We start from the raw sequence: 14,986 nt of genomic DNA on the forward strand, positions 1-14,986 counted from the left end.
GATTACAGAGATGTGGATTTGACTAGCTTAATCCACAGCAGGATGATTGTGGGGATAAGCCAGAAATCACACAGACTTCGCTGGAAAGAATCAAGTTGCAGAACTGAGGACTTCCTGCAAAGTCAGGTGTGCTGGCTGGAAAGAACCTGGGAGTTGCAGTCCAAAAAAAGTAACTTTTTCAAGCCGCACATGCATATCGCCTAACAACCATGGGGTGAAGTCAGGTTTTTATTGTCCGGTAACAGTTGCACCACATCCCATAGCACAAAATACTACAAGGAAACCACCTACAGTATTTCTTTTTCTCTGTAAAGATTCGCTGTTTCTGAGCTGCTCAGAAAGGTATACGAGGCTTTTGAAAACAATGCAGAACATAAAATAAAATAAATTCACCAAGTTCTGCTTACTAGAGGTGCAAATCCACATCCAAATGCAGGTTCTGGACAATGTAAATTCTATTAGCATGTTTTAAGCTCCTTAAAGGACAAACTGATTACATTGTCATGAGTTGAAACTGTTAATATCGGGGAAAGTGGGGCCATACATCGAATTTGCTGGCTTGTCAGTTTTCCCAAATGGAGGCCAACCTTTGCACGGGCTATAGGAAAATGTGTATTTTATTTTCCCTTTCTTTTCTGAAGATCCCTCAGGATTTTTTAGAAAATGTTTTTCCAACCAAGATTTATTTTTGTATCCATTTCTGAAGGGACGGCTTGTTGCTTTATATTTGGATAAAATGCACGGATTCTATTTGGACTGTAGCATCAACGTGAAGAGATGACATCCCTTCGTCCCCCGGAGAAAATTATTTCCAAAAATAAAAATAAAATGGCATCAATCAGAAATCCGCTTATTTCTTGTTTCCAATACAGCTTAAATTCTGCAACAGGTAACCCTAAAAGTGGATTTCTGCTGTGCTCTGTTGTTTTTACACACTGCGTTGTTGCAGTGTTGATTTTAATTTACCATTTTTAACCGAACACTTGTTTAAATCTTTTTCTAGTATTGGTAGACTTACTATTTTTAGCTTTTAAATATTGTCTTTTGAATGATGTAACGATGCCTTGCCTCTTTTTTCTTTTTAAGGGAAGAGGTGGGATAACAATCATTTAAATAAACATAAATAAACACATTTCTTGTTCTCACTGCTTTTCTGGTTTCCTTTTTTTAAAAAATCCACCAAGGATGCAGCGGGACGGAAAAGGTTAAGCCTTTTGGCTACGTGTTATCTGTGGGGTGGGTCCCCACAGCAACTCTGCGCCGGCCGCCACCACCGTCTGTTCGCTTATCTCTTGGTGTCCTTGGCCCACACCTGTCATCGCGGGTGCTGTCCAGTTGATAATTAACCAGGACTTCCTGTTTGCTCCTGAAAGATGGCAGCAGGACCCAGACGGCAGCAAGAGTGGACAGAAGGAAAAGGGGGACAGAAGGAGGAAGAGAGAGAGAGGGAGAGAGGGAGAGAGAGGGCTGGTTATGTTCAGGGCTGAAAACACCTTTGCTAAGCATCCTTCGCTCTGGGAAAATAAGATCAGGCCAGGGGCTGCCCAAGCCTTGTAGCTGACTGGGAGGAAAAGCTGCAACAAGAGTGCTCCAGTCCTCATGGCAAAAGTCCAGAGTCCAGCTCTACGAACCGACAGTTAAATGTTCCACGGCTGGCGGGAAGGACCCCGGTCAGATGCTGCGGGTCAGAGCAGGCAGTACTGGGTTACAAGGAGCAGCGATGACTCTCCTTCTGGGCGCTTCCCCCTAAATCAGGTGTCAGTGACCTGCTTCCCCTGCATTTGGATTCCAGCTTCCATCTGCCCCAGACAGCGTGGCCAATGGTCAAGGATTGTGGAAACCATCGTCCAGAACATCTGGAGGGTACCAGCTGGCCCGCGCCATCTTAAAATAGCACACCTCCCAGAATAGCGCATTGCACTAAAGGGACAGCATATAAAGTCAAATAAATAAATAAATTCAACTTCTTACTGGATACAATAGGGCGAGCAATTGTGGTTTTTTTTACTATAGTCGGCTACACATTTTTTGGCCACTTCAGATCTCTTTATCCACAGAAAGTAGAGCAGAAAAGCAGACACCAAAATGTTGCTTCCAGGACAGCGCTTGGAAGTAATTAGTTACAAGTAATGTTGTGGCTGGTGCTTAGTTACTTTTTTTTGTTAACAAGGGTGGTACTACTCGCTGTTTCAAAAGAAACGTAAGTACCGGCAACGTTACTTTACTGGTGTAACTAATAAAGCATTCTAGTAAATTTCAAAACTATTTCCTAAGGGTAGTTCTGGGGATTTTTAGAAGGCATTTTCGCAGAACTCTTCCAAATGTTGTACCATTTTCTTATCATTCCTAAGGGAAATGCTGTTTTGTTTCTCCTGTTGTGCTTTTGAGGTCCAGTCTCAGAACTGACCACAAGGGGAAACCATAGGATACTTTTCCTGTATTTTCCTGGCCTGCCGGCCTGTTTTAGTGGCATGCAGGGCAACGCAGCGCTTTTGCAAACTGAGCAACCTTAATTATTGTCCGATTGCCTTGAAGAAGTAAATAATTCAAGGAGTTTTTTTTTTTAAAGAAACCCTCCAGACTGCTCCTAGTGTTACCAGTCAAAAGGTATTGTGCAGCTGTTCCGAATTTTACTTCTTAATGGAAGGAGAAAAGAAGACAGAGGTGATCAAGGGGAAACAAAATAGATGAAAACTTTCTGCTCTGTTTGTCCCCTCACCCCATTAATTTCCATTAACAAAAATCTAGTCTGGAACCACCCTTCTTTTTGTTATGTGCTGTCAAGTTGTCTCTGACTTTTGGTGACCCCATGAATAAACCCTCTCCAAAACGCCCGGTCCTCAATGACTTTGCTCAGCTCTTGCAAACTCAACCCTATGGATTCCTTTATTGAGTCAGTCCATCTTGTATTGGGTCTTCCTCTTTTCCTGCTGCCTTCCGCCTTTCCCACCTTGATTGTCTTTTCCAGAGAATCTTGCCTTCTCGTGACATGCCCAAAGTAGGAACAGCCTCAGCTTCAACATTTTTGCCTCCAAAGATAGTTCAGGCTTGATTGGATCTAGGACCCATTTGTTAGTCTTTCTGGCCATCCAGGGTATCTGCCAAGCTCTCTTTTAGCACCACATTTCAAACCAATCAATTATTTCCTTCTGACCAGCTTCTAAACCATCCAGCTTTCACACCTTTACATGGTGACTGGAAGCGCCCTAAGGGGCTGAAAAGCAAGAGAGGAAAAAGTCTCAGCCTCTCAGACCTCTGAGGCTGAACTTCTGTAAACTAATGGACTCTCCCTCACATAACCCATCAAAGTACAGTGGTGCCTCGCTAGACAGTTACCCCGCATGACAGTTTTTTTTTTGCTAGACATTGACTTTTTGCGATCGCTATAGCGATTTGCAAAACAGTGATTCCTATGGGGGAATTTCGCTGGACAATGTTTGGTCCCTGCTTCGCAAACCGATTTTCGCTAGATGACGATTTGCTTTTCACTAGATGATTTCGCTGGACAGCAATTTCAGTAGGGATGGATTATCATCGTCTAGCGAGGCACCACTGTATGGAGCTCAGGGCAGAACCTCGGCTGTATATAATATCTCCACACACAATCTTATTTATATGCAACTGGTTGCATGAAAAGGCCTGTATACATGTGCACCAGTGGCTTTGAACATTGTTTTTACCTTGCTCCAGATGTAAACCAATATTTATTTGTTGATGTAGTGGAACTGATACCTCAGCTTTTTCACTGTAAGAATATTACCTCCGGAGGATGGCTCCTGAGTATTGTTCAGTGATACAACGTTTCATATAACTGGGATCAAAACACAGGCATAAGTGCAGCGGACGGGGGACCCCTTGCTTGAACCGTCCTTTCTTTGCCGTCTCAAAATGAGCATAAAGCCTCAGAGGCAGCCTTTCTTCCCTACCTATGTCAAAGAAGATTAAAATCTGTTTTGAGCATGGTGGTAGAAAGTGGCTGCTCTCTAACAGGGGCTGTGGGGAATGTATTTCTTTTTTTAAGGATTTAGAAATCTTGTACACGGTGCTGACGATGCAGGATGGTGCAATTTCAGCGCCGGCTTCTAAACTTCAAAATGATAAAAGCAAGAACAAAGCAGGAGCTGCAGGAAAAACAATTTGTTTATTAAGTACAACAAAATTCAGTGTAATGCGCCATGGAATAAATGTGTCTTTCTTTCTTTCTTTCTTTCTTTTAAAGTCTGCAGAGATGAGGTGGGATGTGTCTCCATGAGTTCCAGAAGAATGGCACCATTACTGGAGTGGAAAAACAACCTCATTGCTGAGAAAGCCGCGTCTTTAGTACAAGCAGCTGAATGGCTTTCACTGGTAGGGAAGAGGGCAAAGCCTTCCATGCATTTTTACAAAAATGTGTGGGCGGTCATTTGAATACTGCGATCCCAAACCATTTAGGACATTAGCAGTCAAAACCTCCACCTTGATTTGGGCTCAGAAATTAATAGGCAGCCAGTCTCTACTACATAGGATAATTTCAGTACGATCTTTCTACCACTTGCTGTGTTCTTAACTGGAGGCACTTTCCAAATCATCTTCAAGGGCAGCTCCATGCAAAGTAAATTGCGGCAGTCTAACCTGGATGGAACCAAGGTGCAGGTCAGTAAGGTCAACTAGAGAGGGACACGGCTGCCGAACCTGTCTTAACTCTTGAAGACTGCCAACCAGTGCTAGCAGTGTCTCCATTGACAGAAACAGACCAGAATAATTCCTAGCCTGTCTACCTCACCCTTTGCAACCTTGCTGGCTCATCATCCTCATCTCCTCAAAGGGATAACCCGCTGATGATGCCTCCACAATTTGGTGGAAGGTGTTCAGAAGCAATGGCATCCACAGACCTTGTCATGGCATTCTAGGAACTGAGCGAAAATGTGCGATCAGTTCTGTAGGAAACAGATCACCAAGCAAAGACTCTGGAAATCTATGTAAATCTACTTTTTATTTATTTGTTTTGCATTTTCAGGTCACTTCCTACTCCGAAGATGTTTCAAAATGGCTAATAAAGGAGTACGACAATAAAGTAAACAGCTGCAATGTTAAAACATCAAAGTTCAGGCTTAACCTTGGCTCTTTCCCCGAAGAATAACCTGTGGTGTCTTCTCTGCTTGAGCGCCAACCAGCGCTCCTGGAGTGGTACCCATCGGGGAAATATCTTAACCATAGCACCCTTCTTCTGGAGCTGTATAATATTCCGGGTTGAATCTCCAGCCCGGTGGGGAAGGGCCGCCCCCTAACGGTCTCGAAAAGTAAATCTGTCCCACGACTTCGGTTAAAAAATTAAAAACGCACACGGGTGGGAAGCCCTACAAATATTATTTTCTCTGGTTTCTTTACTGAGTGGCCTCTCTGTTTTTAACCACACAGACAGACCCTAACTTTGTAGGAGAGAGATTCTCAGGAGGAAATAATACAAGGGGGGTTTCACCTAGCAGTGAAGTCGTAAACCAATGAGAGACACGCGTGGACTCCATCCGAAACGTACTAATACAATGTTCCTTACGAGGTCCTTTACTGCGATTGTGACACCAAATAAATTCCCTTTTCTTTACAAATGCTTTTCAGTCTCCCTTAAATTGTTTAGTTTGGTTTACTTGTTATTTTACGTCTGGATTTCTGTCCGCTCTTCCTTCTTACGCGTTGCTCCGTGCTACTGCTCTTGTACTTTTAAATTCTGCAAACAATAACACACTTTGGTTATTTGGGAGTGTTTTGTAGGAAATATTCCTTACTTTGCTTATTTCAAGGTGTAATAAGCCAACCTGGCTGCTTTTGGGGAGGGGGGGTCCTCCGATTTTTTCAGCTAATTGGATCCATGGACTCCTGTCCCTTTGTCTCGAAACTTCAGTGGAATGTCCCGGGAAAGGTCAGTATAGAAGCATATAAATGCATGTCTACTCCCTCACGTCCAGCTTCGTCTAGATGCCAATGGTGGCTTGTGACCACGTCTGGTTGTGGGCAGGAAGGAGAATCCAAAGCGGTCGCAGAGCTATGGGCGAAGGTGGGCATTCATAGGGAAAGAAGCAAGCAGGATTCGCCCAGGTACATAACAAGAGGGCAATACAGGCAAAGTATTGCCTGTATTCTCCGTGTCGACTCAGGAGGCAGATGTTTGTGGGCTGGCTGGACCTAGAAGAGGCAAGGCCCTCTTCACCTCCACCCATCAACGGCCTTGGCACAATGCCCCCTTCAAATCTGGGTAAAGGAAATGCAAAGCATATCCTGTGAAAAAGGGGGGGGCAGTCGTTCCTCGGGCTTGAGTAACCTCGGATGTTGCTTCAGTTCTGGACACTCTGTTCCTGATCATCCGTAGTCCTATTTCTATAGCAATTACTCAACAAACCTCACTCCGACGGTTCCTGTTGATCAGATGGCGGACCAATGTTCTATTTTCTGCCGCAGGTGCATTGGACTTTTCCCTCCCATCTCAGGGCATTGATCAATCAACCCCCCCCCCCAACCAATCATCCAACACGTTATGGTAATTCCATACGGTTCCTTCCAGGAAGACCAACAGCCTACATGACAAACAGCGCATGAAAAAAACAAGCCCTATCTGTGTGTCCAGCCAAAACCAATATTTTAGCACTGGCCTAAAAGAGGTTAAACCATTGATTGGGAGGGGGGAAGAGGGGCTAACTTTAGTACACTATGTTTTGAAATGGGCTGTGTATTAATCATACACCGTCTGTTATTTCAACCTGCTGGGGAAGTCCGTTTGGAGAGGGTAACTTGCTTTGCTATTTTGAACTGAAAGAATGAGCTCCCTCTTTGTTTTTGAATGGGTGCAGGGCAACCTGTACTGAGGAAAGGGATCCTGTACCCAACAAGAAATGGATCGGATCCTTTGCCAGTGCTCAACCAGTTACTGGCCATTGTGGTTAGTGGAGTGGAAAGGTGGAGAGATGGTGCCACTTAGGTGGGCCTTGACACTGAGATGAGATGAAGCCTGAGGGTGAAATTAACCATGGAGGTACCATTCCTTGTGCAATTTTCAAAGGTATTCCCAATGGTGAGAAGTGGGATCAATAACACCATCTACCTGTTTCAGCTTCTGTCCAGAGGCTGGATCCGTGTAGCTTTGGGAGGATAACAAAGGCTGAAATCCAGGTGTGGCCATTACTTAGAAATCCAGGTGTGGCCATTACTTAGAGCAGACCCACCGAAATTGCTGGAATTTCAGTTATACATGATTTCTTAGATCGTAAGTTGAGTACGAGCCATTTATATACATACATTTATAAATAAATAAAATAAATAAATGCGGTTGCAAAAAAAGGCAAATGCGATTTTACGATGCATGAAGAGAAGTATAGTCTCTGAATCTTATGAGGTACGAGTTCTCCTCTATTCAGCAATGGTTAGGCCTCATCTAGAGTTCTGTGTTCAGTTCTGGACACCAGACTTTTAAAAGGGTGTCAACAAACAAATATCAGGAAAAACTTCCTAACTGTTAGAGCAGTACGACAATGGCACCAATGATCTCAGGGGGAGGTCGTGAATGCTCCAACACTGGAGGCATTCCAGAGAAATTTAGACAGCCACTTGGCAGATACCCTTTGATTTGTATTCCTGCCTTGAGCAAGGGGTTGGATTTGATGGTTCTGCGATTTCACGGGCACCTTTCAAATGGAGGTCGGGTGGCCACATGGCTCTGCTTCCAGGAACGGGCCGTGTTAAAGGAGTAAGATCTGCCTCCCCTCGTGACCTCAGATAGATTTCACAGGAGGAAACTTTGGACTCAAATCTGTAGGGCTCCCACTCCTTGTTTGCTTTCGCTCTGGAGACCACCGGGGCCAAAAGGTTAAACCAAAATTCTCAGGAAAAAGGGGCAGCCCCTTTAGACGGAGGGGAAACCTTGCTGTAGCCCCGATGCTGTTTGCAAAACAACTCATGTCTCTCTTTAGCTTCATGCAAACGATTTAGCCTTTAATGAAACCGGCAGGGACAGGATTTGTGGGCAGTGGTTTTAAATTCCTGACCAGGTAGTGGTAGCAAACAAAAATATTCTGCCGTGGCTGCCATTATGGGCTAATCATGTCCTTCTCTGCCTCAAGTAATGGGTAATAAAGTAAAGAAAGACCCTTCCTTGCCTCCAGTGTTGGAGCGTTCACCGCCTCCCCCTGAGATTGTGGGTCCCGTTGTTGTACCGCTCTAACAGTTAGGAAGCTTTTCCTTGCCTGAAGACCAGCGAGCTATTATTAAGTAAGATGGAGCAAAACAACTTTGCACTAGTACGTTGGACAAGTTTGTACTTACCTTGTTCTGGTTTACATTTTATTGTATTTTAATTGGGTTTTCTTGTATATGTGTATATTTTATATGAATCCGTTTCAGTGGACCTTTTGTCTGAAGCAGCACACCAAACATCTTAAAATGAAAATATATGCAGGTCATCTTAGTCTATGGCTCATGAGAACACTGTGCATATTTTTTCTCCTTCTCTCTCATTGCATCTGGCTGTCTAGACACACTTTTGCATGTGGTTATATACCTGGGAGAGGGCCAGGAAAAAGCAAGGTAGATCTCACAAAACTGCTCTCCCTGCCTTTTCACATGTTGAAACCACCTGTTAGCTCTCAGGACATCAGAGGATAGAAATCTACTTTCTTGAACGACAGGTTCCAGAATTCGCTCGGCCATCCAGACTTTAAAAATAACATTTTTGAGTCTTGGTACTTCTGAACGAATTGCACGCTGTCTGAGGATTCTGGAACATGCAGTCCAAGAAAGCAATCTTTCTTGAACAAGATCCCTGTGGATTGTTATTGTTGTTTCAATTAATATATACCACCCTATTGTGAATTCCAAAAAATAAAATAAAAGCTCAAATGTATATAGTTTGCAAACGGCCTGCCTTAATTTTTCAGTTAACTGTTTGGTGTAAGCCTCAGAGTTGTACTGGATGGTCGGTTGGGAAAAAACAGAGAAACAAACTTAGTTTATAAGATGCCGTTCTCAGTATTTGGCCCCAAGTTAAGCTAGAGCTTCCTAGATCTTAAAAATCAGTGACGGAAAATGACGGCTTCTATTCCTCTGCTCGCCACAAGGCGACACTATATTAACAGAAGTAGGAATCCTGTTCTTTATCAAGAATAAATGACAGTTAATATTCAGGTGATGGGGAAATGAGGGTGATCAGAAAGTGGGGGAAGGCAACCAAGAAGAGCATATCTCCGTCTGCTTTGGAAACGAATAACTTGCTAATGTTTTCTGTTGCATTACTGTGTTGCTTGAGAAGTACGACTAACTTATTTACCGTGTTTACCAAGCACTGCACAGCAAGCCACCCTGTGTCAGATATTACGATCGGTCATGTACAAATGCAAATCAAATTTAAAAGCTTAAAGAGAAATAAAACACATTGTTCCCTCGGGACCCTAAGCCATCTTAGTCATATCAAAGATGGGGTGTGACCCATGGATGAAAATAAAGCATAGGCCGTGATGGGTTTAATCGGGCCAGCTGGCGACTCTCCCAGAGGTGACTTTTTCCACACCTTCAGCGATATAAACAGAAGAGTCAGTTCACTGGACAAGGTTTGCCAACTTTTTAATTGCGGAAAAATACTGGTGCCTGGACAGGTGTGGAAACAGCAGGAGTCAGTACACGAGGCCAGCTGAAGACTGAAAAGTAATGTATGGGATGGGCTGAAATCGGGGAGATGATGGATGTAGGATAGTGGTGGTGGTGGTAGTGGAGGAGGAGAACATCTGGAGCTCATTTAGTAGCTTCTCGGACCCCGGAGCTCAATCTATCTCTGATTTGTCACAGAAATTAGGGCCAAGGGCCTAAGGATTAAAATAATGGCCCTGGGGGGGATTCTGAGGCCACCCTCACCCCATCAGCCTGCTTTTGCTACGAGTGCCAGCCTAAACAGGATTGGACTGGGAGCGGACTCCCCTTCAGGCGAGCACCGCTGTTTGGGTGCAGCTTCAGCAAATCCCGGCGCTCTCGGGCTCTTCGGTTTTGGAACCAAATTTTTACCTAAGAAAAAGCAAAAAGAGGCAATCAGCTATCTAATGGGGGCCAAAATAGACGTGACAGGTCTTTTGTGAACTGTCTGATTAATTCAGTCCATATTATGTTCAATGTCTTTTGCTGGTCATGGACACCGAAATAATAATAAACTGAAACAGACATTATAGCTAGCCCGTCATTTGTGATGAAATTGCGTTCGTGTTACAGAGAGATGAATTAAGCAAATTCTCATGTCTGGCTGCAATCAGACTTGCAAATGAAGGCCATGTTCACCTCCCAATGACCAATCACAAAGGAAAACAAGTTAATGTGTAGCCAGGCGAGGGGAAGAAAGCTCCTACTGTGACTATTTCATGTTTTCAGCAGTTAAGGAATCCTCTCCTATCTACCCACGCCCCACCCGGAGATGGGCAACCTGGCTGCCCTATACAACCACTCCCAGAATCCCACAGCCAACATGAAGCTAGAGAGTTGTGTCTTTGGACTACAGCTCCCAGAATTCCCTGGGGAAGGCCGAAGGTGTAGTCCAACGATACAAATCTGCACACCGTCACTGAGGCTACAGGAAGCCAGACCATGCTGTGCAGGTATTAGGAAAAGCTATCAGAATAGCGCTATGACTTAGTAAAATGGGACATTTTAAGACTGTCTCTACACCACTCTCCTAAACTGATTCATTCACAAGGCATGATAAAGAATATATTTATCATTTCGCAGTGATTCCCAGCCTTGGGTCCCTAGATGTTCTCGGACTACAGCTCCCAGGAATCCCAGCCAGCACATCTGGTGGTGAAGGCTTCTGGGAGTTGCAGTCCATGAACATCGGGCAACTTAAGGTTGGGAGCCGCTGCTTCTCGGTTGGGGAAATCCCAACATTCTGTTAATACAACCATTTCCAAGGTCCTTTATAAGCAGTCATAATGGTTAGTTTAGCTTGACATCTGTATCATTGTTGTGGTCTACAAGTAAAGTCACATTAAGTCCAAATATATTTATATCCTCCCATTAACTTTCACTAGAATTCAAGTAGCAACCTAGGAAGCTATGTTATTTTGGTCCAGTATATATACACGTCCCTCTGGCCCAGTATTGCCAGCTTGCTGTAATATTATTGGCAGGTCACATACAAAAATACCAAGTAAACAAGCAAACCGCTCCTCCCAGGGGGGTGGTCAAACAGATGCTTTAGCAGGTGTTCTAGCAGCTAGGAATGGAGAAAGCTGCCTTAACACTGAGTGAAATCGAGTGTTGGCAGCTATAAGTCTCCTTTACCGACAGGATCCTTTCCTAGCCCTGTCTGGAGGTATCTGCGACTCTCTGGTGGTTGCATTGACCTAGCCCAGCCCTACGTATCTACCTTTTCAAATCAGATCAGATCAGATGTTTTCAGGATGGTACGGACGGCTCTAAACTTAGCTAGCTTCTTGCCCAGAAAGTGGTCGTCGGCTTCAATCTCATCCTGAATGGACAGAAAGGAAAGAGGAAAGGCGTTTTCTTTACCCGGTTCTCCGTGAGTCCCAGCAGCAGAGCGACCTCCCGCACTTGTCCGGTACTAAGATACCGTGTTTGCTGAAAGCTGTTCTCCAGAGTTCCCAGCTGGGTTGCCGAGAAGGGCACCCGGGGACTGCGAGAGGCCGGCCGAGATCTGCTGCCTGCCTGCTTGGTCTCTAAAGGAAAGAAAGGAGAGAGAGAGAGAGAGAGAGAGAGAGAGAGAGAGAGAGAGAGAGAGAGAAGATTAATAAGAATTGCACTGTGCGTGCATGTGGACACCAGGGTTTCTACACAGAGAAAGGAGGGGTACTGGCAATGGCTTGTTGCCGAGAGGAAGGAGGGTTGATGATGAAATTTTACTTCAAGTGTACCGGTTTGTGGGACCGATGGAGTGCCCCAACACGGTTTTCATTGGGGGGGCTGTAAAACCACACGGTTGCACTCCAGTAGCAAGATGGGGAAATGAAAATAATGGAATGCAAGAAAATCCGTGCCCTTGGGTGGGTGGGGGAGCCTTTTTAAAGCAAGGCACGGGCTGCCAAAGTTTACAGCAAAGTTGAGTTTCCTTCCCAATCACAGACACCCATCTTTCAGCCATGGGGGGGGGCAGGAGGCCCGCAATGGGTGGATAGGGGGAATTTACCCACCCCACCCACCCATTCCAGATCTGCTGAAGCTGCCTGCTTCCCCCTTACTTGGAGCCAAGTGGGGCTTGACACGGGAGCAGCTGATCCAGGGGTAAGGGGGGTGGCTCCTGCCCCACTCCACAGCGCCTCCTGCAGGTTCCTCGAGGTTTCCTCTTTCCCTTTCGCACCCCTCCAAGGCCAAGATGGAACGGATGGAGAAATCGGCCATGCGCCGAGAGCCATTGGTCTTCTCCCGAGCAGGGAGACCACTGGGCTCCAACTCCTCTGCAGGTTGCATCTGGGACACAAAGATGGTGGTCCCTTCGCTGAGAAGGCAGGGCCACGCGGGGAGAATCCTGGGTCTGTCAAAATACGGGGAGCAGGTCTCGTCCATTGCCTCACAACCTGAAGGGAACTGCCTTCTCTCCGTGGGCTATACAGCTGCCGGCCGGGTTCCAGGAGGCGACGGGTGGAAACAGACGCTTGGCATCTCTCAGCTTCAGCTATTTAACCATCAGGGCTAAGCTAATGGAGATGGGCTTGTAAGGGATTTAGCCCAGACCAATCCACGCACCCCCTTCGGAGGGGAGGGCGACAAACATCTGATGGGGGCCGTACCTGTGAGGAGGGGGTCAGAGATGGGGGAACACCTGAAGGAGAACGACAGGCGTCTCCGGTTACAGGAGTGGTGGGGGCTCCCGTCACGACACCTGATCCTCCAGGTCAATTTTTAAAAAAGTTAATAGCAATGATTAAGCGCTCCTTCCATCAGCTTCCCTTGGTTCTGCATTTTGGGGTAAGGGAGGGACCCTGGGTCTCAAATGTCCATATGAAGGTGGCCAGGTCCCAAAGTGCTGAATCCACATAGGGAAACATCAAAAGGGGTCGTCCCTCACTGCGTGCGGAACAGAAGAAATTAAGGAAGATTTCTTAGTCCACCTAGCCCTATATTGCCGACTCTGACTGGCAGCACTGGTTCTCTGTGGTTTGAGGTCAGGTTCTTTCTTCTATGGCGCTGTATCTGGAGATCCCTGGTGGCCTCACCCTGCTTTGTGTTGGAAATCAGAGGAGACTGGATGTGGCGTGGTGCCATCCTAAGAACTTATTAAAGACTTGGATGTTTCGGCAGGCCTTCTCTCCAGATTACTTTTGATTTTTTTTCTCTCCTTTATTGTTTCCCTATTTTTAATTGTTGTTGTAATTATGCTGTTTTATGTTATTGTATTTTATCTCTGTTGTTGGCCGCCTAGAGTAGTCCACCACGACTAGATAGGCGGGATATAAATTAAATAAATAAATAATAAATAAATAAATAAATAATAAATAAATAAATAAGCAAAGAACAGCAAATTAGCCCCCAAATGACTCCGCCCTATCAGGGAAGGTCAATGTTATTTTTGGACTACATTTTCCCAGAATCCAGCGGTCCACGATTCCTAGGGGATTCTGGGAGATGTCGTTCCCAAAAGGAGCCTTCTGCCGCTGCCCTCTTCCACTTTTGCAACAGAGATTCCCAGGCAGTGGTTCGGATGGTTCTCCTGTCTGCACCGTGTCCCTTCCAGAGCCCCTCATCCTGCTCAGCGCCTTTCCTCCTCCCTCCCCACCGTGTCCTTGTCACCATGAATCATATTTCCTAAGGGGCTCCCCTTATCTCTCTCAGTTCCCTGGTTTCTGCGCCGTTGTTAGGAGAGCGCCTGATCCAGCCACCGGTTTCAGGATTAAAGATCCAGAAGATGCACAAAAGGAGCCGGCTAAAAGGGTGCACAATTAACTAATTACCTTTTACCCTTCTAATCCCAGTCAAGGAGCAGCTTGTAACCCAATGCCCAGCGCATCCCATTACAAAAGAAAACTCCTGGGAAACCGGCTCCTAGCGGGCGAAGGGGCATGTTTTTAAAAGCCACCAGAGTGGCCAAGTCAAACGGGCAGGGGGGTGGCGAAGGGTTCTCAGCCACAGAACATCAGACCAGAACATCTCGGATAAAAAGATCCAAGTTGCCTATTGGTACCAAACTGCCAGCTTCAGAAAGATGGGGCCAAGCCCTAGGAAAAGGAGCAGGAAAGGGAAATAAGCTTTTGAGTTATTGGAATACTTTTCCATTCCACTGCCCAGAAGAAAAGTCCGACGCCTGGATCCCCTTGAAATGTTTCTCTGTTCTTCCTTAAAGTCTCCCAACCTCGATTTGGGAGTGTACATCATATGTAAAAATTCTGGGCGAGATTGCAGAATGAAATGCTGGCCACAGAACTTTGTTTCCCCATGCATCTCAGCTTCATATTATTATTTTCAAAAGGAGGCCGCTAGTCCTCATTGCTCCAGATTTTCTTGAAAGTCATGACAGGTGAAAGCTCAAATGTCAGAAATCGGAATGAGGTCGCCAGCATGGGTAAAGCACATATTTTAATCTCTCCCCCATGCTTTGCAGCTACTTTCCTCACACGTTGAGTGACAGAAGCAAATCCTTTTATGTACAAGAGTAATAAAAAAAAAAGACAAAAATGTGCAGGATTTGAAAAATCACACATATTAGCAATTCAGAACTATTTTTCTTGTAGAATTTGACAGGGATTCGATTTAAAGCAACAGCATCTTTGAGAAGTAAATATTTTCTGCCATCACTCCCTCCCCAAGCCATACTTCACCCCCTCCCTCACCAACACTGAGGGCTGGTGGAAAGGGGAGAAAATCTGTCTTTCGGGGGGGGGGGTCGGAAAACATCTGAAGCTACCTGATCCTGGTAGCTAGGTAACACACATGTGTTGGTGGGGACTGCTCTCCCTTTCATGTTCTTGACTACTGAAGTTTCAAAGAAGCAGTTGCAACACCATGGAATGCTAAATTAAATCAAAGGTGGGTA

The 14,986-nt window shown here is 45.4% G+C and overlaps 1 long non-coding RNA gene across 1 annotated transcript; it reads right to left on the reverse strand.

Moving 5' to 3' along the window:
- Positions 1-2,378: 2,378 nt before the first annotated feature.
- On the reverse strand, positions 2,379-11,715 carry LOC144584260 (uncharacterized). Its single transcript, XR_013538388.1, has 2 exons — positions 11,512-11,715; positions 2,379-10,017 (listed from the first exon to the last, which is right to left on the reverse strand). It is a non-coding gene; the product is annotated as an uncharacterized LOC144584260 (long non-coding RNA).
- Between the last annotated feature and the right edge of the window lie 3,271 nt (positions 11,716-14,986).

This window comes from Pogona vitticeps, chromosome 9 (genome assembly GCF_051106095.1).
Source record: "Pogona vitticeps strain Pit_001003342236 chromosome 9, PviZW2.1, whole genome shotgun sequence".
In the NCBI taxonomy this organism is placed as follows: domain Eukaryota; kingdom Metazoa; phylum Chordata; class Lepidosauria; order Squamata; family Agamidae; genus Pogona; species Pogona vitticeps.